Source organism: Rousettus aegyptiacus, unplaced genomic scaffold (genome assembly GCF_014176215.1).
Source record: "Rousettus aegyptiacus isolate mRouAeg1 unplaced genomic scaffold, mRouAeg1.p scaffold_m13_p_12, whole genome shotgun sequence".
Classification (NCBI taxonomy): Eukaryota; Metazoa; Chordata; class Mammalia; order Chiroptera; family Pteropodidae; genus Rousettus; species Rousettus aegyptiacus.
Window position 1 is genome coordinate 44295653 of NW_023416287.1, and position 24445 is coordinate 44320097.

Sequence of the window (24445 nt, forward strand, 5' to 3'; positions counted from 1 at the left end):
AGCCCCAAGCCTGGCTCCAATGGCGGCTGGCCTCGGTTTGCAGGTTGGCCTCTCAAAGCCCAAAGTGGGTGGTGGCCATCTGTGGATTGCTTGGTGACTCATGTCAGGTGGTCCTGGGTAGGGCACAGGCTGAGGCTGAACTTGGCCTGAGGCAGGACCCCTCCCAAGAGATCCCTTGCCAGCTCGCCCAGTGGCTGGCTAGCTTCAGTCTGAGCTGGAGCACCACTTGGGGTTACATCTGAAGACGACATACACAAAGGGCAGAAAGGCACCAGATCCCTGCTAAAGCAAATCCTGATCTATAGGGTCAGGCCCTGCATAATGGCTCTTCCACTGGTCATGGCCAGTTATCGCAATCAATCACCCCAAATGTCAATCCCACCCACTGATGAGCAAACAGCAACCAAAGTTCAACTGTAACAGGAGGGCACACACAACCCATACAAGGGATATACCTGGAGCATCCGGCTCAGGTGACTAGGAAAGACTGTCACTAAGCCTTACAGAACACCTACTACATAAGGCAACTCTACTAAGACCTGGAGACATAGCAGCCCTACCTAATGCATAGAAACAAACACAAGTAGGCAGCCAAAATGGGAAGACAAAGAAACATGTCCTAAATGAAAGAACGAAAGTCCAGAAAAAAAGCTAAACAAAATGGACGTAGGCAATCTACTTGATGCAGAATTTGAAACACTGGTTATAAGGATGCTCAATGAACTTAGGGGAAAAGTAGATAAACTCGATGAGAATGTTAACAAAGAGACAAAAAACATAAAAGTGAGATAGAAAACATAAAAAGAACCAACCAGAAATGAAGAATACAATAACTGAAATGAAAAATACTTTAGGAGGAAGTAATAGTAGATTAGATAAAGTAGAGGATTGAATCAGTGATTTAGAAGATAAGGTAGCAGAAAACACCCAATCAGAACAGCAACAAGAAAAAAGAATCTAAAAGAATGAAGATTCTTTTTTTCCCAAGAGGTCCCCTGCCTGCTCACCCAGTGGCTGGCTGGCTTCTGTTTAAGGGGCTTCTGGCACAAAATCAAGTGTACCAACATTTGCATCACAGGGGTACCAGAAGGAAAAGAAAGAGAGCAAGGAACTGAAAACCTATTTCAAGAAATAATAATAGTAAACTTCCTTCACCTGGTGAAGGAAATAGACATACAAACCCAGGAAGCTCTGAGAGTCCCAAACAAGATGAATTCAAAGAGGCCCACACCAAAAAACATCAAAATTAAAATGCAAAAGTATAAAGACAAAGAGAGAATCTTAAAAGCAATAAGAGAAAAGCAGTTAATACCTACAAGGGAGCTCCCATAACACTGTCAGCTGATTTCTCAACAGAAACTTTGCAGGCCAGAAGGGACTGGCAGGAAATATTCAAAGTGATGAAAAGCAAGACTCTACAACCAAGATTACTCTACCCAGCAAGGCAATCATTTAGAATTGAAGGACACATAAAGAACATCTCAGGCAAGAAAAAGCTAAAGGAAAGGTGTTCATCATCAACAAGTCAGTATCACAGGAAGCATTAGAGGGACTTCTTTAAGGAAAAAGAAAAAGAAGAAAAAAATTAAAAATATGAATAGTAAAATTGCAATAACTATATATCTAACAACAATTACTTTAAGTGTAAATGGATTAAATGCTCCAATCAAAAGATAGAGTGGCTGAATAGATAAGAAAACAAGACCTTTACATATGCTGTCTACAAAACACTCACTTCAGATCCAAAGACACACACTGACTGAAAGTGAATTGAAGAGAAAAGATGTTTTGTGAAAATGGAAATAAACAAACGAAAAGCTGGGGTGGCAATACTTATTCCAGACAAAATCGACTTTAAAACAAAGGCTATATCAAGACACAAAGTAGGACCCAGTTATCCCACTTCCGGGTATTTATCTGAAGAAATCAAAATGCTACTTTGAAGGGACATGTGAATCCACATGCAGCATTATTTACAGTAGCCAAAATATGGAGGTATCCTGGTGTCCATCAATGGATGATGAGATAAGGAAGAGTAGTATTTATATACAATGAAATATTACTCAGCCATAAAAAAGAATGAAATCTTGCCATCTGCAAGATTACTCATGGATGGACCTGAGGGTATTGTGCTGAGTGGAGTAAGTCAGACAGAGAAAGACAAATGTCAAAGGTGGAATATAGAGAACAGGTTAAACAATCAAACAATAGAAACAAGTTCATAGGTATAGAGAGCATTTTGATGGTTTTCAGGGGGTGAGGGAATAGATGAAGAGTGAGGGAATTAAGAGGTACAAATTGGTAGTTACAAAATAGTCATGGGGATGTAGAGTATAGCATGGGGAATATAGTCAGTAGTATTGTAATAACTATGTATGGTGTCAGATGGGTACTAGACTTATCAGGGTGATCCCTTCAAAAGTTTATAAATATCTAATCCCTGTGCTGTACACCTGAAACTAATATAATAGTGTATGTCGACTATAATGTCGACTAAAATAAAAATATAAACATCAAATTGGATTAGGACCCACAAAACAAAACAAAACAAAACAAAACGCCACAGTTTGTCAGACTGGAAAGAAGGCAAGACCTAACTATATACTTTTTCTTAAATATACTTTAAAAATAAAGACACAAATAGACATTAAAAGAAAAAAAAACACATATAAAAAGAGGAATATAAATAATACAAAAAGAATAAAAAATATAAAAATGGTTATAGTAATAGCAAAGTAGACTTCAAAGAATTACAAGACATTTTATAATGATAAAAGACCAATTTATCAGAAATATATAATAATACTAAATATCTATGCAGCTAATTACAGAGTTTTAAATTTCATGATGTTAAAACTGACACAACTAAAGGGAGAAAGAAATCCACAATCATAGTTGGAGATTTTAACATTTCTTTCTCTGTAATTGATAGAGTTAAGTAGACAAAAAAAATTAGTATGATATATATCTAAACAACATTATCAATTGAGATTTCAAGAACAGTTTACTGCAAAACAGCATCATTTTTTTTCACGAGGACATTGAATATTCGCCAAGACAAAACATAAAATAAGTCTCAGTAAATTTCAAAAGATTGAATTCTTACAGATTACTCTAAACACACACACACACACACACACACACACACACACACACACACACACATACACACAGAAATTAAGAAAGTTCTGGGAGAGACTTCTTCAAGAAGATAGAACTGAGAGAAAGCAATATATTGAGTGGAGAGTTACACAATATGTTGGACAGATAAAGAGTTATACTAATTAGGAGACAGTTTGCATGTGAATTAATGGGAAATACATAGACATCCCAAGCAAAAACTATATTATTATTAGGGTCAGGAAAAACTTGTGAACATGAGAATTGTTTTTAAAAAATGACAGCAAATTACACCACTTAGCTGTAAACAGCATTTATTAATCATAATGTATTTATTCAATCATTTCAACAAGTATTTGCTGAACAGCTGCTAGGTGTTCTAGATATTGGAGATACGAGGGCCAACAAAACATGCAAATTCCTGTCCTCGAGCTTACAGTCTAATGCAGGAGACAGAGTACATAAATGCTATGCTTACCTCCTCCCATGACCACCTCAAAATTACAACTGAACTACAGAATAACCATCATTAAAAGTCACCTGAAGTCTAGCTGAACTGAAGTCTTATAAACTAAGCATATATAGAAAAAGCTACATTGAGACTTGTAGAGGGAGTGGAGACAGGTCAGACTGGTCCCACACCCATGCATGGAAATTAAAAATCAGGAGGGCTATCTCAGCTGCAAAGGTCCCCCTTGATAAGTGAGGGGTTTCATCCCCATACCAGGTTCTACAGCACATGGGTCCAGTGACAGAAAAAGAAATCCCTATAACAAGTTCAGGCTATGAAAATAAGCAGAGATTGTAGCTGAGTGAGAAAGAGGGCAACTGGAGTCCAAGGCACTACTGGTGTCCATGCACTGACTTACTCGCTGATGGACTCATTTACTCTGAGCTCTAGCCCTGGGGCAACGGGTCAAAAGGCATTAGGAACACGGGAGGGGAATTGTCTGGCTTTGGGTGAAGGCTGGAGGGGCAGCTTTCTCCTAGACAAAAATGCTGGCAGAACTACTGTTCCCTTGTTGAGTCCTGCCACCACCTACCGGCACACACAGGCAGGCTCCATATCTGAGTCTCTATCAACCCAGCTTACATTGTTCATCCCGCACCAGTGATTCCCCGGGACCCCACCCCACCCAACCCCCTTCCAGTGGCTTTTCCATACAGATGTCATGTCTTGGCTCAGATTGCAGACTTAAAAAAAAAAAATCTCTCATAGATTCACAAGCCCCAAATCAATGGCATCTAGCCTCAGTGTGCCCTATACCTCTTGCTAAACGGCTCCAAGCTACTACTGGCAGCTGACCTCAGTTTGCAGCTTAGCCTCTCCCAGGGACCACCAAGCCCAGCACAAGTGGCAACCATCTGCAGATCACTGTGTAGATCATACCAAGTGGACTCAGACACACCATAGGTAGCGGCTGACCTTGGTCTGCAACAGAGCCCCTTCCAAGAGGCCCTACAACCAACACACCTGGTGGCCAGCTTTAGACCACACAAGAGCACCACCCAACAACTTCCACAAACAACAGACTGAAAAGGCAGACTGGGAAGGCACTAGAGCCTCACTAAAGCAAATCTTTCTTTGTGGGGTCAGGCCCAGCAAAATGGCTCCTCCAGGAGATGGGGGAAAATGGCATAGATGATAGAGGCTTTGTTCATCTCTCTCACGACCAAATCAAAGTTGTAACAGAAACACCGAACAAACAGCAAGGAAAGTCGCCTGGGAGCAGAGGCACTACAAATAGGGAGAGAAATAACTGACCCGCAATGGTAGAAAGTAGGAGGGGGCCAGGACATGAGGCAGCCTGGTCCCCAGTGGCTACAGCAGCAGCAGCTGGCAGCTGCAGACACCTCTTAAAGGGGTCATGTCTGCAACTGGACTTTCACAGAGACAGACTTGTTCAATCTGAGCACTAGCACCCGGTAGTTTGCACGGGCAGCGAGGGGCACCAGGGACTTACAGGGGACCAATGAGTTGTCAGAGTGAGGGAGGCAGTGAGGCTCTCTCTTGGGCAGAGGTGATGGCAATATCCATTGTTCCTCTGCGGAGCCTTCCCCACTCCCAGTGTGTGGATGCAGCGCCACGGCCATAGCTGAGATGACATCAAATTGGATAACAGAGGTCACTCCACCCCAGAGGATTCCCTGAAACTCCACCTCTCCCTACTCACAACCCCATCAAAGCCACATCCAGGTGTGTCCTTGGAGTGTTCAGTACTCCTTGCTGAACAGCACCAAGACTCACACTGGAGGCAGCTGGCCTTGGTTCCTGGCATAGCCTCCTGAGGCAACTATAAGCACAGCATCTGTGGATTGCTTGCTAAATCTTAACAGGTGGCCCTGAAGGGCCAAGGCTGGGGCTAAACTTGGCCTGCAGCTGAATTCCTTTCAGGACTGTGCTGCTGGACACCTACTAAACAAAACTATGCTAATAAGTCCGGGAAATTTAGGAGCTTTGTTCAGTACATAGAAACAGACACAGAAAGGCAGCCAAAATGGGAAGACAATGAAGCAGAAACCATATGAGAAAAAAGAACAGAGATCTAGGAATAATGGAGTCAAGCAATCTAACAAATGCAGAGTTCAAAACACTGGTTGTAAAGATGCTCAATGAATTTAGGGGAAGTGTAGATGAATTCAGTGAGAAATTTAACAAAGTGACAAAAAACATAAAAATGGAAATGGAAATTATAAAAAGGAACCAGCCAGAAATGAAGAACACATTATCTGAGATGAAAAGTATATTAGAGGGAATCAACAGAGTGGATAAAGGAGAGGATCAAATGACTGATATAGAGGATGGGGAAGCCAGGGACACTCCATCAGAATAGCAAGAAAAAAGAAGCCAAGACTACAATAATAATTTAAGGAGCCCATGGGACACAATTAAATGTAAAAATACCTATGTCATAAAGATACCTGGAGGAGAACAAGAATTTGAAGAGCTATTTGAAGAGATAATGATGGAAAACTTCCCTAACCTTCTAAAGGAGATAGACATACAATACCAGGAAGCTCTGAGAGTCCCAAACAAGATGAACCCAAAGAAGCCTACACCGAGACACATCATAACTAAAAAGCCAAAAGTTAAATACAAAGAATCTTAAAAGCAGCAAGAGAAAAGCGGTTACCTACAAGGGAGCACCCATAAGACTGGCAGCTGAGTTCTCAAAAGAAACTATGCAAGACAGAGGGCCTGACACAAAATATTCAACGTGATGAAAACCCAGGATCTACCACCAAGAATACTTTATCTAGCACAGCTATCATTTAGAGTCAAAGGACAGATAAAGAGCTTTCCAGACAAAAATAAGCGAATGGAATTTATCAACCCTAAGTGAGTATTACAGGAAATGTTGGAGGGACTTCTTTAAGAAGAAAAAAACGTGTATCAAAAACATGAATAAAAGAGGGTAATAAGTACATTCTTATCAACAAGTACCTCAAATGGAATAGAACTATGCTCAAATCAAAAGAGAGTGTGGCTGAATGGATACGAATACAAGACCCCTACATACACAGCCTACAAGATACTCACATCAGATTAAAAGACATGATTTCATGTACATATGGAATCTAAATAATGAAATAAATGACAACAACAAAAATGGAAATAAACTCAGAGATACAGAATATTTTGAGGGCTACTAGATGGGAGGAGGTTGGGGTGATGGCGAAAAAGGGCAAAGAGATTAGGAAGTACAAATGAATAGCTGCAGAATAGACATGGAGATATAAAGTGTAGCATAAGGAAAATAGTTAATAATGTAATAAATATGTAAGGGGGAAAAGAGGTACTAGATTGGTAGGGTGATCACTTTGTGAGTTATATAGATCTCTAATGACTATGCTGTGCAACTGAAACTAACATATTATTGTTTGCCAACTATAATTGAAAAAAAAAACTCATTGAATTGTATAATGTAAATACGAAAAAAGATACTTTCTTAGAAGTGAAAATTTTAAAAGTTAAAAAACAAAACCAAACAAAAAAACTTCCCAGTTCTTCCACTGTAGTTACAGATAGTCCTCAAAGCCAATCAGCCCGAGGGTCAACCCCTCCCACTGATGTGCCAACAGCAATCAAGGCTCAACCATAACAAGAGGGCACATACAACTCACACAAGGCACACCTGTGGAGCACCCAGCTCAGGTGACCTGGAAGACTGCGCCACTGGGCCCCTACAGAACACTTACTAAATAAGGTGACTATAGCAAGATTGGAAGACATAGCAGATCTACCTAATATATAGAAACAAACACAAGAAGTAGCCAAAATTAGGATACAAGGAAATATATCGCAAATGAAAGAACAGAACACAGCTCCAGAAAAAGAACAAAATGAAGACACAGAGTTCAAAACAGTGGTCATAAGGATGTTCAATGATCTCAGTGAAAAATTAAACCAAGATATAGGAAATATAAAAAAGGAGATACAAATCAAACAGTCAGAAATGAAAATACAATCACTGAAATGAAGAATACATTAGAGGGAATCAATAGTAGATTAGATGAAGCAGAGGATCGAATCAGCGATTTGGAAGATAAGGTAGCAGAAAACACCCAATCAGAACGTCAACAAGAAAAAAGAATCCAAAAAATGAGGATCGTTTAAGGGGCCTCTGGTACCATATAAAGAGTAGCAACATTCGCATCATAGGGTTACCAGAAGGAGAAGAGAATGAGCAAGGAATTGAAAACTTATTTCAAGAAATAACGATGGAAAACGTCCCTAACATGGTGAAGGAAATAGACACACAAGTCCAGGAAGCACAGATAGTCTCAAAGAAGATGAACAGAGTCCCACACCAAGGCAAATCACAATTAAAATGCCAAAGGATAAAGACAAAGAGAGAATCTTAAAACCAGCAAGAGAAAAGCAGTTACCTATAAGGAAGCTCCTATAACACTATCAGCTGATTTCTCAACATAAGTTTTACAGGCCAGTAGGGATTGGCAGGAAATATTCAGTGATGAAAAGCAAGGCCCTACAACAAAGATTACCTCTACCCAGCAAGGTTATCATTTAGAGTAGAGAGATAAAGAGGTTCCTGGTATTATAAGAAATGTTAGAAGAACTTCCTTAAGAAGAAAAAAGATTAAAAATATGAATAATAAAATGGCAATAACTACATACCTATCAACAATTACTTTAAATGTAAATGGATCAAATGATCCAATCAAAAGACATAGGGTAGCTGAATGGATAAAAAAACATGACCCTTACATATGTTGCCTATAAGACACTCATTTCAGATCCAAAGGCACACAGAGACTGAAAGTAAATTAATGGAAAAAGATATTTTATGAAAATGGAAACAAACAAACAAAAGCTGGGTGGCAGTTCTTATACCAGACAAAACTGGCTTTAAAACAAAGGCTATAAAAGAAGACAAGAAGGATGCAATAATTCCACTTCTGGGTATTTCCGCAAAGAAATCTAAAATATTACCGTGAAAGGACATGTGAATCCATATTTTCATTGCAGCACTATTTATAGTAGCCAATATACAGAGACATCCTAGTGTCCATCAATGGATGAAGAGATAAAGAGGTGGTAGATACACACAATGAAATATTACTCAGCCACAAAAAAGAATGAAATCTTGCCATCTGCGACAACATGGACCTAGAGAGTACTGTACTAAGTGAAATAAGTCAGAGAAAGACATATACCATATGATTTCATTTATATGTGTAATCTAAAAAACAGAATATATGAACAAACAAAACAGAAACAAATTCATAAAGAACAAATTAATGGTTGCCAGATGGGAAGAGAGTTGGGGGATGGTTGAAGGGGGGAAAAACTAAGAGGTACAAATTGGTAGTTACAAAATAGTTGTGAGAATGTAAAAAATAGCATAGTCAATAATATTGTAATAACTATGGTGTCAGATGGGTACTAGATTTACTGGATTGATTATTTCATATGTAATATAAATATTTAATCACAATGTTGTATACCTGAGACTAAAATAATATTCTATGTCAACTGTAATTGAAAAAAATGTTAAAATTTATATTTATTATAAAATACATTTATATATACACATATAATATAAATAGAATATTTATTATAAAGTAAGTTAATAAAAATGGTAAGTTTTCGGAATAATGATAAGAAAGTGAAAACTAGCAGGGGAAGAAATTATGAGGAAGGGTGAGGAATGAAGTTTTAGATAGGATGGCCAAAGAAGGCCTTATTGAAATAACTGTTAGATAAAGATCTGAAGAAAATTAGTTAACTGTGCAGATACCCAGCTGTGCAAGAAAATTGCTATATGATGTCTAGTAGACAACTTTCTAGGGAGAAGTAGAGCAAGTATAAAGGTCCTGAGGCAGATATGACTAGTACATTCAAAGTAAGTAAGATCATTGTATGTGGAACAGAGTAAAAAGGGAAAGAGTAACGAGGAATGACAGAGAAGTACCAAAGGAGCCAGATTATGCAGTGCCTTATAGGTCAGGGTACCAGGGTACCAGTACAGACAGTACCAGTCTGTGGCCTTTTAAGAACCAGGCCACACAGCAGGAGTAAGTGGCAGGCAACTGAGCGAAGTTTCATCTGTATTTACAGTTGCTCCCCGGCACCAGCATCACTGCCTCGGCTCCATCTCAGATCATCAGGCATTAAATTCTCATAGCAGCAACGGTGCCAAAAAGGTTGGGGACTATTGTTATAGACCATAGTAAGAATTCTGGCCTTCATTCTAAGTGAAGGTGGGAAGCCACAGGAATTTTAAGCTAATCAGATTTACTTTTAAACAGGATCATTCTGATTGTTGTACTGAGAATAGATCAAAAGAGAACTAGGACAGAAATGAGGAGACCAATTAGGAGGCTATGGCCATAATCTAGGTAAGACATGGTGGTTGGACCAGGATGCTAGCAGTAAAAAGTAGGGAGAAGTGATTGAATTTGGGATATATTTCAAGAATAGAGTTGAAAGTAACTTAATGCTGATCTAGTCAGTATTACCACATGTCTACTGGGAGGATGCAAAGGGTGTGTGTGTGTGACGGTGGCTGAGGTGGTACTGAGAGTTAGTTAAACCCTCATCTTCCAAAGTAGAAAGTCAATAGATTATGCCTATAATGAGGTGGGAGCAATATAAGCAAGAGAAATAGAAAAACCTTATCAACTAAAGAGTTGCAAATGACTGCCCCTGTAGACTGGGGTTAGGGGTATTAGGAGACCTTTTTGTAATAAGCCTGGTCGAACCAAATGACTCTTTAAACCATACATGACTATAACTCCGATAAAAATAAAAACTAAATTAAAAACCAACAAAACAGCTAAAGATTACATTGTCTAGGTCAATCGATTAGTGAAATTTGAGCAGTAATGGAGGAGATATTTTTGGAAAGTAGATCCTTTTCGGAACTAGTAGTATTCTTATCGTATTCCCCCATATTAAAGAAAGGGGGGGAAAAGAGCCATGTCAGTGCTCTGGAGCCCAATAGGCCTGAGATCATAAACCAGTTCTGTCATCTGGCAGCCTGGTGTCTCTGGGCTAAAACGGCATTCAGTGTTTCATTGTAAAACAAGGTGCTGGAAAGGTCAAATAACAGATTCAATGTGCACAGTGCCTAGCACAGAGAAGGTGCTGGATAAACGCACCAATTTAATACTTCCTACTGAGCTATTACAATTTTTGGCTAGTATTTTTAATATATACAAAGGAACTTTAATACAAAGCAGAATATATAAAGCACCCAAAGAAAAATATATTGGGCTGTGTGCACAGGTCATTATGTAATGAGCTTCTGCCATGTCCCAGCCCGTTTAGGAACTGGAGCTACTGCAGGGAATGAAACAAAAACAGAGTTCACATTCTAGTAAAAGGAGGCAGACAAGAAGAATGCAAATAGGATTCTTGCAGAGGGGGATAATGAAAAATTTCTAAAGAAAATCAAAGTAATGGGAGGAACCTCCCAGTCTGGGGAACTCTTAGGGTGGTCACAGAAGGTGACACTTGAGCTGAGGCCTGATGAGGAAGAGCCATTGGGACAATGTTCAGGCAGAGGCAAGAGAGCAAAGGCCCAGAAACAGGACAAAGTTAGCCATGTTCAAAATACAGAAAGGGCAGTGTGGACAGATGGCAGCAAAGAAGGAACTTTGAAGGAGATGCAGTCAGAGGAAGCTAGACCATGTAGGATCTTGTAGGCCAACATCAAGAGTGAATTTTATTTTTGTTGCAATGGGAAGCCATTGGACAATTGTCTGAAGAAGGGAAATATGTATCAGACACCTCTTTTATTCTACTTCGCATATCTTAGCAGTTCACCGTGTACTCCAGTCATCACAGCAGCAACCAGCTTCACACAGTATAACAACTTAAAACTCCTTGCAGTACCCGGCATGCCTTGTTGCCTGCCATGTAGCCTCTGATTCTTGCCGAGGAGGTCTATTGGAAATCACCAAGCACTCATGTTTTTATAACCCTGAAGTGACAGGGATGTACCACTCTTTGGATTGACCCTTTGCCAGGGGTAAAGGATGCCCAGGCCAGACTAAACCCTACTTGCCCATGGCAGTGACCGACTTTAGAATGCAACCTTGTATAACATTCCCTTCCTTTTGTCTCTCTAGACCTCGAAACAACTAAGCTATGCGCAAGCCCTTGTCGCAGGCTGTTTTCTAGGAGGAGCCCAAGCTAAGACAAGATGTGTTCTGATTGATGTTTACGAAATATCACACAGGTAGCTGGGTGGAGAATCGGCCCACTGTGGGATTATAGAGAAGGATTAGTATAAGAGGCCCAACCACTTGGCCCAAATGCCCTATGTATTCCAAAGGAGGCGGGGAAAGCTAAGCTAGAGAAGCCCCACTTTCCCAGTACTGCCAAAGCCTTTGGCCTGCCATCAGGCAGGGCCCCAAGGGAGGCTAGGTGAAAAGTTTAATGCATCTGATCAGCCACCTTAGCTACCTGAGGAGGCAGGCAAGCTGACTAGCATCATCTTGAACTATCTATTAGAAAGGACAGTTAGTCCTCTAAGCTCTAGGTCTCAGAAGCCAGAACAGAGCCAACCATGTAGAAACTGGGATTCTGGAGTGGCATGTGGGACATCTCACAGAATCCTCACCTGGACCTGCAGAGACCAAAAGCCCAATGTCACAGAGGAGAAAGGTTGGTTCTGAAGGCATTCAGCACAAAAGTGAGTCTAAGCCTATCTGTCTGCCTACCTCCCTGTTTCTAGTCCTTAGCAGGGGCCTGGTGAGCAGTAAACCAAAGGCACTAAGTCTCCACTCTTCTGCCTTTGTTGCTCCCTCCCATTTACTGCTTCTACCTAGCCTGACACCAGGTCACTGAAGATAGCCTTAAACCTGCTCAGGCTTCTGCCTGTGCTCCTAATTGATGACATAGCTGCCAGTGTGAAGCTGCTAAAATAGTGTCGAAAGCCTGTCACTCCTCTGCACTCCCCCTCAAGTGGCACCCCCTAGGTCCTTAGGACCCAGATGAAAGGACCCACAGGATCCAACTTTACCTTCTGTAGCCTCACCACTGTGTATTTGCCTTCTTGCCGGTCCTTGAGGTCTCTGTATCAAAATGCTTGTCCTGATGTTTCCCCTGAAGTGCTCTTCTCCACATGCCGACTTCTTCCCTTCATTCCAACCTACAATCGAATATCACCTCTGCTTACAGTCCTATCATGACTACCCTTTCTTAAAAGAGCAGCCCATCCTATCCCTCACCTCTATTTTTCTTCAGTGCACTCCACTGCCTGCCATAATGCACCACCAACTTGCACTTTTTAAATGTTAACTGTCTCTCCCTCATATGAGCTTCATGAGGGCAGAGGCTGTGTCCATCTGGCTTTCTGCATGTGTCCAACACTCAGCATAGTTCCTGGCATGCAGAAGGCGCTCAATAAATATATGTTGAATGGATAAGTACCATTTCTGCCCTCAGAGCCTGTTACCCTGCCCCACCTGCTCTCCATCTAGTAGCTAGACTCTAGACCCTAGTTTAGAAAAGCTAACTGTTGGGTAATTTGCATCCCGACGAGACTCAGAATATTTCACTACCCAATCACATAATCAGCCATAAACTATTTAGAACATCTGCCAAGTTGAAACCGCCACCTTATCTTGCCTACTTCTCCACCTACCACCCTTACCGCCTGGCAGTTCTCTCCCTGCACTTTCACTTAGCAAACATATGAGGACTTTTTATTGTGAATTATAGCTGAGCCTTCTCTCCCTAACTCTCTAACCTCCCACTTGGTACACTGTCAGCTAGCTTCTCTAACCCTTCCCTGCCAGTTTTTCTCTTTAGAGGAAATTCTCTGGGCTGCTAATACCTAGGGCAAAGCCCAGAAGCATCTGTTTGGCACAGAGGGTACGAGTGAGGCCCAGCTAGGATGGAAATGGCTCCCAGAAGGCATTAGCTCAGAAGACAGGAACTGACCCCTTCTCACTCAGCAGGAGGTGGTAAGGTAAGTTTCAAATGGGTAGAGTGGGGTGGGGGTTTCAAAAGGCCTGGTTTTGGTCCTTCTTTTGCCTTGGTGGCAGGCAGGCTCTGGTCCACCAACTGCTGCCTCAGTCGGGGAAGCGCAGTCTCCATTAAGTTTATTTTCTCCTCTAAGCTCCATGATTTAATGACTCCCAGTATACACTGTCTCTCTGAGTCCCCGCACCTATGATGGAGTATTATCATTCCTGTCATTATCCCCTTTCTCTAGGATAGACTGTATTCATCTCGCCATTTTGGTAATCTCCTTCCTAAACTTCAGGACCCCAGGTCCAAAGTCAACTAGTTAGTAGAATTTTCCCTGACACTGGCCTGGGCTCCAACCTTAAGCAGATTCATTCTTCTTTCCTTCATGCTCTCATAGCCCTTTATTCTTGCCACTATAACAGCATACACCACAGAGTATGTTATCCATTTAAGTCAATGTTCCAAACTACAGTGTCTTTGGGGGCCAGGCAGGAAACATAAAATACAGCAAGCTGACAGAAAAGAATATCCTGCCTAAAGCAAATACAATAAAAATACAAACAAGCAAATTGCCATTCTGTAGGCCAAACAAAATGGGCTTCATAGTGGGAACTGCCCTAGGGCTGTTGCATGGTGGCTTCTGGTTTGTAAGTCTGTTTCTCACTATCCAGAACAGACTCTTGAGAAGAGAGTCCCCATCTTATTCCTTTGTGCCACCAGTAATCTGGTGCACAGTAGGTGCTCAACAAGGAAAGAAGCCTTCTGAAAGCAGGTCCTGGTAGTCAGGCCAGTGAGAAGGAGACCAGAGGCATGGTGAGGTTCAAACTACTTTCCAGGGACTCATGGCTGCTGTTCTTATGAAGTGAGTATGCATGTGCCCCAGTGGGAAATCAATGCTGCTTATTAGGTTAAAAGCATACATGGTTCAGTTCTCAGAATCTGTGTCTAGCACTGTCTGTCCTAGTGGAAAGAAAAGAGGATTTTATTTGAACAGTCTTTCTCCTGCGTGATGAAGCAGGCAATGGAAAGTTCCTTGCTACTCATAGTAGAAAGGGACCTTGGAAAAATTAGTTCTGAGGACAAAACTCTGAAAACTGGTCAGGCAGACCTAAATACGAGTTCCTGGGCTATTTTTCACGGTGTCTTGGGATGTGGTGAGTAGGACCAGGAAGTGGTGTCTGTGGGCTACTCCTCAAAGCCAACATTGTCACTTCTCTTGGCTCAGTTCTCCAAGGGAAGAGCTTGGCCCCCTGCAAACAAGCTGCAGCCTGAGACGTGGGTGTACTGTTAGCAGGTTAGAGACAGTCAAGGAGCTAAAGAGACCAAGTGAGGAAGAGAAAGGTGAGAATGCTGGGCTGGCAACACAGGGAGGGGCAAGCAATGTGAACCTAACACAGACAGTGTTAGAGAGGCAAGAACAGTGTTAGAGAGGCAAGACCGCTCTTCTGCAGTGAGTGGTAAGGCTGGGGACGGACTACTGAGCATAAATTCATCCTACCCCCTATAGTTACTCAAGACCTCAGCATTGGAGAATATTTTCTTTGTCCTCTGTCACATTGCAGCTCTCTTTGGTAGGGCCATCTGCAGTTTGAATGAAACAGAGATCAGCTAAGTGATCAAGGATTGCCACAGTAGCTTTCTGGAGTCTGTTTCCTCACCAGTAACAAGCCCCATTTTGCAGGGCTGGTGGGAGCACAGGGTGAAGGTGGGGTTCCAAAGTGATCTGGGAACCTCCAGGCACTGGCACTATTAGTGCTTCATGCCTGTTGGTCCATTTCATCCTCACAATAGCCCCAGAAGGTAAGTCTTATTATTTTTAGAGGAGGGGGTCACAGTGTCACAGGAAAGAAGTGTCAGATAGCACTGTCTGACTCTAAAACCTCATAAACTATAATGTGTGCACAGTTCCTCCACAAACCATATCCACTTTTTTTTCTAAGAAACCTTGATGATGTACACCTTCTGCAGGAATAAGTCAAACCCTTTCCTGAACAGTCTTGGGGAAAAGGCACGATGATGTAGGAAAGGACCCTCACCTCTGACCAATGAATCTTGCCCCAGTCACTCACAAAAGGCCATCAGCTCACCGGGGATCCCCTTCTTCCCTCTCCAGGGAAGCTGAGACCATCACTACCCACGCCTTTCCTCCATGGCCCTCTTCCCTGTCACCACCCAAATTACACTCACAGGCCACTTTGTGCACTATGGGGAAACATAGGGTGACCAAACCAAAGCAGGGTGCCAGAAGCCCTTCCACCCAGTTCATTCCAGTTGAGCAGGGAAGAGTCAGCAGCAAGCAGGGTAGACTGCAAGCTCCTCATGGCAACAGTGCATGCTGAAAGCAAGCAATGGCAGCATTTCTAGAGACACAACTCCAAGTTTTGCCTTCCTCGGTAAATGGTTTTGTAGAGCTCTCGTAGCCTCCACAATAATTCCCTGAAACCCCAACTTGCTTCTTTTTTTGTGAAGTATCATCTGGGAAGCTGGGTAGAAAATGGGCCTACTATGGGACTGCAGGGAAAGCTGAGTAGAGGAGGCCCAATCACTTAGCTCAAATGCCCTCTGTGTCTCAAAGGAGATGGGAAAAGCCAAGCCAAGAGAGGCCTCACTTTTCCAGCAGCCAAACACTGCCAAAGCCCCAGACCGGCCATCAGGAAGTTTTTCCCTAAAACTCTTCATGAGCAATGGCCTGGCCTACCGGGGTTTCAAGTGCCTTATGAACAAAAGTGAACTCTGCCTTCCCTCGAACAGTCCCTCCTGTGCCCCGCTACTTGGATTAATGGAGAATGAGCCAAGCTTGGAGCCCCACTAGCCTTGACCCCTTTGCTGCCTCATAATCCCTGCTGATTATGCCTCCAGCTCATGTCAACCCTCAGAGACAAACAGTGGGTCTCCCAGACCAAAGCTGACCAGTGTGCTTCCTTAGGACACAGTTGACATACCTTCTGGTATGATCAGAAGGCTGGTCTTGACCCCTGTCCATAGTCTCACTAACCCCATACTCCAAGTACACCGGACTGGACAAACACACAGATGTCGTCTTTCATGCCTCCATGGCTTTGCACGGATATGATGTTGGTAGCAAAGACCTTTCTGTCTTTCCCCATTGGAAAACTCACTTATCTTTCAGGGTCAGGCTCAAACCTCACTACCTCTGTGACCCTGGGGAGAGAAGACTGTTGTCTCCTCTGTGCTCCTGCAACATTCAACACACATCCCTATGACAGCCATGGCAACCACAGGGCCCTGCTTTGACAGAACAGTCCTAATTTTAAATATTCAGTCCTTCTGTCGCCACAATAAACACACATGTACTTGTTAGGCCACGTGTTCCAATTCTTGGTTCAGAAATTACAGTCACTACAGAAACAGCATTAATAGCACTGCATGTTATTTATTTACACATCTGTTCCTCCAACCAGATGCATGCTCCTGAAGAACAGGGGCTGCATCTTATTTATCTTTTTTTTTCATCAGTGCTTACAACAATGCCTGGGAAAAAATTGTTACTGAATAGATCCATAAACTGTGAACTTGTTGCCATTTAATGATCTCCCTGACATGTAGTTTATGACTCAGGGTGTCATATAGTAACTTCTAGCCAACAACCGTAATTAAACTCAACAGAGCACCTTCCAAATTTTAGGCATGATTCTCTTTTCAACTTGCCCACTGCTGCAGACAGAAAAGGCCAACTCAAGGCTGTGGTTCTTAAATGACAGCCCAAGAAATGAAGTTAACAGAACAAAGAGGAATCTTTAATTATAAATAAATGGAGAAATCTGGTGGTCACCACCCTAGCCAAGTGACCAAGCTTGGCATCACTACCAGTGGGATAACCTGGCATCACATGCCGTCTGCTGTGATGCCATGTGGAGTATACGACATTACCAATAAGTCATTCTCACCAAAACCATTCTACCCGTCTAATCAGGCCTCTAAACTCAACCTCTGTTTTACAGGCAATATAAGAGATAAACAAACAAATGAAAAGACACCACGAGGAAACCATGAGACAAATCCAGAAAGTGATTCTTAAGTGACAACAAAAACAACAAGACAATGACATAAAAAAAAAGTTGACATACCTTCTGGTATGATCAGAAGGCTGGTCCTGATCAGAAGGTTTAGTCCACTGTTCTGGACTAAACCCATACTGGACTCTGGTTCAACGGGGAAAAACACAGAACATATTCTGGAGAAAGCTGGAGAAACTTAAAAATGGACTAGATAGTAGATGCTATTATAGGAATACTGATTTGCTTAGATTTGATAGGGGCATTATGCTTATTTTTAACGGTTGTTATGTTGAAGTATCCAGGGGTGAAATATGATATCTGAAACTTACTTTGAAATAAAAATATTTCTATTACATGCATAGAAAGATAAAGCAAACACAGCAAAACATGAACAGCTGTTGAATCTGGGCGGAGTATGTTTGGGGTTCACTGCGTTATTCTTTCAACTTTTCTATATGTCTGAAATTTTTCATAGTGAAAAGTTGCGAAAAATAAAAGTATGACTAGTATCCTCTAAATAAAAATATTACTGATATGAAAAAGAACCAACTGGAGATCTTGGAAATGAAAAATGTAATTGTCAAAATAAAGAAACCAAAAGATGAAATGACTATCAGAAGAGAACCGGCTCAAAAATAAATCAGTGAGCTGGAAGGTGGAGCCCAGGGGTTGTCCAGAACACAGCACAACAGAACAAGCTTCAAGATGAAGGTAAAAGTAAAAGATGTTGAGGACAGAACTTAGGTTCTAGCTTCTGTCCTGTACAATTAAAATACTGGCATTTTTACATTGATTATACCTACTGAGTTCAGAGCAGGATGAATGAAAAATATCCCACAACTTAGGCACACTATGGTAAGATTTCAGAACATCAGAAATCATTTTTTTAAAAAAAACCTAAATGCTTATGAAAAGACAAAGTAAGTTGACTTCAAACAATGGGTGCTTTAAAGTATCACCACAGTTCTGAGGAAAATTATTTTCTAAGTAGATTTCTATATCTAGCCAAGCTAACATTTAAGGAGGAGGAGGGAATAAAGTTAATTTTGGATACATGGTTATTGCAAGTTGATCAATTGTAGACTTTCACTTGAGAAACAATTCAGACAAAACGAATACTAATCAAAGAAGTAAACTAACCATAAATAAAACTTAGAATTAAGTCTAACTATTGATGCAAAATGTCAAAATTAATAATGATTTGGAATTCAAATCCTAGATGATTTTAATATGGAAGTTGTGGGGATGGAGGCAATGAGGAGGGAGAAAAAGCATGCCTTCTTTTCTTCAGGTCAAGAAAATACATATTAATTCTAGACCATAGATTAAAAAATATAAGTTTAAATATGCATTTAAAATTTAACAAGATAAGTAGAAGTAGCATATAAATATCTCCAAATTACTAGAGGTGACAAGAGAAACAACTAATCAATCCAACAAATGCTAAAATATACTTTGTTACGTGGAAAAAGTCAGTCACTGAACAGTGAGGGCAGAGTGCTTCAGTTATTCATCAGCAACAAACAGGTTTAGGTTTGGGCCCACAGGCAGAATCACTTTCCTTCCCAGGCCTGAAAACAAATAAGCAAGGGTGACTTAGGGTGGTGGTAAGTCCTGGGAATTAGAACAAAGCAAAGCAAGGAAAGGAAAACAAATAACTCAGACCTTGAAAACATCATGCTTGGTGTACAAAAAAAAAAAAAAAAAAAAAAAAAGCTAGACACAAGAAAACCTCTAATATTGTGTGGTTCAGTTTATATGTAATGTTGAGTTGGCAACTCTGTAGAGGCCGAAGGTAGACAAATGGTTGCCAGGCCTAGGGAGAGGGTGGAATGTGAGTGACCGCTAATGGGCACAAGGTTCTTTTTGGGGAGATGGAAACATCCTGAGATAATTGTGGTGATGGCTGCCCAACTTGGTGAGTATATACATACATACATACATACATAATCACTGAATCGTGGGAAATTTATGGTAATGGATTATATCTCAATAAAGATTTTTTTAAAAAAGAGAACTTGGTAGAGTGCTACATTAGACAGGATAATCAGGTAAGGCCAACTTATGTGAAGCAAAATAATAATCTGTTGACATATACATACACGTATACACGTACAGAGCAAACTGCCCCGAAGTATCTTAATACACTACGGCCTTCCATCCATTACCACTCTCCTTCCCAGTGGCAGGGGAACCCCTGAATTTCCACAAGGTCTCCCTTTTCATCTCACATTCATTTCCTGCTCTGTGCCCAGGTACCCTTCAGCTTTTGCACGAATCCCACTCTTTAAGTAGTGCTTACAGGTCCACTGACACTCTTTCCTATTCAGATGTGCCTCTCCCTTCACTCCTGCTCACTTGCTTGTTCATTCAGCCAATACTTGTCAAGGGCTTATTCTGGAGAAAATAACTCAAAGAAAACTGTAGAGTCAGAATTCATATTGAGATATTTACCTTGTGATTTCAATAATAAAATTGATTTTTTTTCCTATGTAGTTCATCTATAATGGAAACATGACAGATAGCTAGCAAAGTGAAGTTTATTCTGAGAGCTGTGATCCATTTATTTCATCATGAAACCACCCCACTATATGTGTATCCATTACAGAGTTAAAACCCAAGAGTAAAAAATAAGTTAAAACAAAAAAGTCAAAGTTTCTCACTGGAAAATGTAAATAGAATATTTTAATTTTAAAAATATCTGATTTGTACACTGCTCAGGCATAAAAATGGTAGGAGTGTAGATTACCTGGCTTGAAATTACAAGGAATTTTTTTTTTTCAGTGAATGATGAATCCGTCAAAGATAGTATAGTCCAATATCCTCATGTCACAAACAAGATAACTGACATAGGGATGGGAAATGACCCACTATCAGCTGAGAGCTAGAGACCAACTTTTTAGGCCCCTCAACCCAAAATAAACCTTGTCTCCTTAAAAAGTAGTCACATCACGAGGCAGCACATTTACTGCAATGACCTGTCACTGCCCAAAAGATATAGCAATTGCCCTCAGGGTCCTTGGACAAGCCACCTGGCCTAATGTGAACTAGAATTGTGATTCTATAGTTAAACCTCAGTTTGGACCTGCTAACACTGTGGTAGTCTTTAGTGGCCTTCTGTTATTAGTCATCAAATCTATCCCTGAAAGACCTGCCAAAAGAAAGCATTGCAGGTTCTAAAGATTTTGAGTAGGGATCATCACAGCTGATTATAAACATTTGGGAAATACTTATACACTCTTGAATGGTGACTAGTTTTAAAGGGACAGCACCTATTTACACATTTAATTTCTGGGTTGCTGTTTTTTAAAAATCAGCCATTATACTTTTTAGCTACACTTCATATATGGGATGGTATCACCATGAACATGTGTGAAAACCTCTAAGAACTGATAATGCTGACACACCTTACCTAGGATTAAGTCTGCCTTTTCTAATCCAGAAAAGGGAGGTTTGCAAGGCAAAGTACTGCAAGTGAGATTAGGGGAGGACATATTTGTAATGGTATAAAGACAGGAGTTATTAATGATAAACGGTCCTTATTTATTAATTCATCAAAGCAGGTTAGAGAAGCCCTCTTTCTGATAGCACTTGCTTGGCTTCTGTTACTATATGTTCAACAAAGCAGCAGCATTTTTTAGGTCATTCTAGATAATGAGCTTTTCTTTTGTTCTCACTGGCCATACGTACCATTTCTCCCAATTCATAAGGATTTGTTTAATAAGCACTTGGCATTAGGATTTTCATATAACAATGTTCATCAAAATATAAAATACAAGTGATATATGATGATGTACATATTAAATTTGTTCCAGATCTTTTTGTATGTGTGTGTGTGTGTGTGTGCATACATGTATGTGTATTTTGGTAGTGACAGAGGGCATAATATAGCAATGAGGAAAAAGCACCAGACTAGGAAGCTAGAAGGCTGGGTTCTGGTTCAGACTTGCTACACACAGGCCTTTATTTCTCCCTCTGTAAAATGGGGGTCTCTCTCACAGGGCCACTGCGAGGATCAAGTGGAACAATGTATGAGAACAACAGTGAAAACAGAAGATGCTGTACATGAAAAAGGAAGGGCTGCCCTATTACTACTCAACTCTATTATTTCCTTACACTCAAAGCATTGAAAGAAAACCACATTCAGCATTAGGCCTCAGCAAAAAAGTCAATGAAAAATGAAGAAATTCTAAAAGAGATTAAGGACTAAAGAGATAAAAGTGAGTAAAGGAGACAGACGTGTCGACATTGAGTTATACTGTGGACCTCGCAAGGTGCTAAAGGCCTTGTGTGACTTGTCCCACTGTGACCCCCTAACCAGTATGGAATCTCTGCCTAGATCTGCCCCAGGGGCCAGGCCCTTGCCTTTTTTTTTTTTTTTTTTTTTTTTTTTTACACAGAAACTCTATATGGATAGGTAAGACAGGGATTCTTTTCTTCATTTCACTGATAAGTGATCAGTGAAGTAACTTGAACAAAGCCAGTTGGGCAGCCCCACACTTCCTGACTCCCCATGACACTTTCTCTCTCAGGTGATTCCACACTAACATCAGTTCCTATTTACTGATGATCCACTATACATCAGGTCCTTAAAGCTAGAGGGTTTGCAGGTGAAGCAGATTAGAAGTTGTGATGTCATGTGCCCAAGGCCATGTGGTAAAACTAGGATTTTTACTTGGTGCTGTTTGGCTCTAACATTGGCCCCATTTCCATTGTCTTTCCACTACACATGCTGCCTGAAGACTGTCCTTTTGCAGTAAGGATGGTTGTCAGTGGTCTCAAGAACAGATTTCTTCAGACAACTAGCACAACCTAGAACTTCTCTCTTATCTAACAGTCCTTTTATTATCTCTGATCAAAATTGAAGAAGTCAGGAGGCTTCCAGTCAAGATGGCATAATAGGTAAATGCTGTGCCTCCTCTCACAACTACATCAAAATTAAAACTAAACTCCAAAATAGCCACTATTGGGAGCCACCTGAAGTCTAGGTGAACAGAAATTCTACAACTGGCAACATAAAGAAGCCACCTTGAGACTGGTAGGAGGGGTGGAGACGTGAAACAGGCTGGTCCCACACCTGTGCGTGGTGGTTGAGAATCAAGAAAAATATCTCAGCTGCAGAAGTTCCCCTGGAAGAGTGAGGGGTCCTGGCCCCACTACAAGTTCCCTAGCCTAGGGTACCAGTACTGCAAAGGGAAGTCCCCACAACTTCTGGCTGTGAAAACCAGTGGAGACTGTGGCTGAGTAAGATGGAGGACTGAGGGAGCTGCAGACTTTCTTCTTAAGTGGCCTGCATGTGGACTTATTTGGTGATGGACTCTCTTGTTTTGAGCTCCAGTGCTGAGGCAACAGCTCGAAAGGTGCCGGGAACATATGGGAAGGAACTCAGTTATCTGGCTTCGGGGCGAAGGCTGGAGGGGTAGCTTTCTCCCAGACAGAAGTGCTGGCAGAGGACACTGTTCCTTTGTTGAGCCCTCCCCCAGCAGGCTTGCAGACCCCTGATTGGAAGGACTGAGGATGTAAACTTTAAAAAGAAGCTGGTTCCTTTTATCCTGTCTCTTTTGGAAGTGCCATAAAACAAAGATGACTTTAGCGCCAAGGGAAGTTTGAAAGTTAAGGCTGAAGGTCCTAAATTCGGGAGGCCTAGGCCTAAGGGCATAGACTTTACTTTTCTGAAGTGAAAATCTGGCAGCAGCTCCAAAAAAGGGGAGAGCGAACCTGAGAGAAAGCTGAATAAATGGGGTACAATTTTATAAGGCAAACTTCTCTGTGTAATCTTAAGGCCAGTGTCCCCAGTGACTGGCAAAAACAAGTTTACATAACAGGCCTTTGTGTTGTCCCAGATAAGAGGGAGTAGAGAAACAGTCAGAATATTTTAAGGATTTAGAACCCGCTGAGATTTACTGGGGGACAGAGGGGTCAGGGAGGAGTGGGATAGGGCAGGTTAAGAAATAATCTGTCTAATGTAGGAAGGAAAATGGTAACAACAGCAATAATAAAACAATTCCTTATATTTATGACTCCTTGGTTTTATGTACAACAGCACTTTCAGGGCAGACAAGAAATGAATTAACACTTACTGCCTCTTCTTAGAGGGCACTGGGTGGCTTGGGGGACAAATGAAGAAAGATCTGTTTACTGAATGTCCTTTCATGTCTTTGAAATTTTGAAGTTCTAAACCATGTGGATGAATTATGTATTTAAAAATATATAAAAGGAATTTAATCTATTTTAAGCATGTCCATAGTTTTCCAACAACCTAAGTGGGGAGAATAAAGATCATTAGATCTATTCCACAAATGAGAAAGCCAGCGGCTCCAAGAAGGGAAAAGGAGTTGGCTACAGTTGTGGCGGAGTTGAACATAAGATCCAGACCTTCAGACTCCTAATCCAGTGTTTCTGCTCAGAGACTCTATAATTTGAAAGACTACCAGCATCCAGATTAACTCTTGAAGTTCAGTGTGCATAGTTAGAGAAGAAGAAATTCACATGGGATAGGGCACAGGAACTCATCACTACATACAAAGGCTTACTAACCAGTAGAACAGGCTACTTGAGCTGTTTGGGACTGGCTAGATGTTCTGTTAGCTGACAAACACCCTTAAATTCACTGGGGTTTCAATCCTTACTGTTGAATATCTACAAAATGCCAAGTCCACATTCTTCTCTCAAAGGGCAGTGGCAACAACAGCACTTTTACTAGATTAATTAACTTGCAGGATCTCAGGCTCATCATTATGAACTCAGAGGAACTTAGAATGCTAGTCAAGTGTAAAAATGGGCACCGGGCTTAGAAGCCAGGCTGACCCTGGGTTCAAGGTCTGGTTTACCACAGCCTCGTGTATGGCCTTGGGCAGGG

The 24445-nt window shown here is 41.2% G+C and overlaps 1 protein-coding gene across 2 annotated transcripts in view; it reads right to left on the reverse strand.

The window, feature by feature from the left end:
* RAB43 (RAB43, member RAS oncogene family) overlaps positions 1–24445 on the reverse strand; it is a 42576-nt gene that overhangs the window by 14477 nt on the left and 3654 nt on the right. The gene's annotated exons all lie outside the window — the stretch shown is intronic.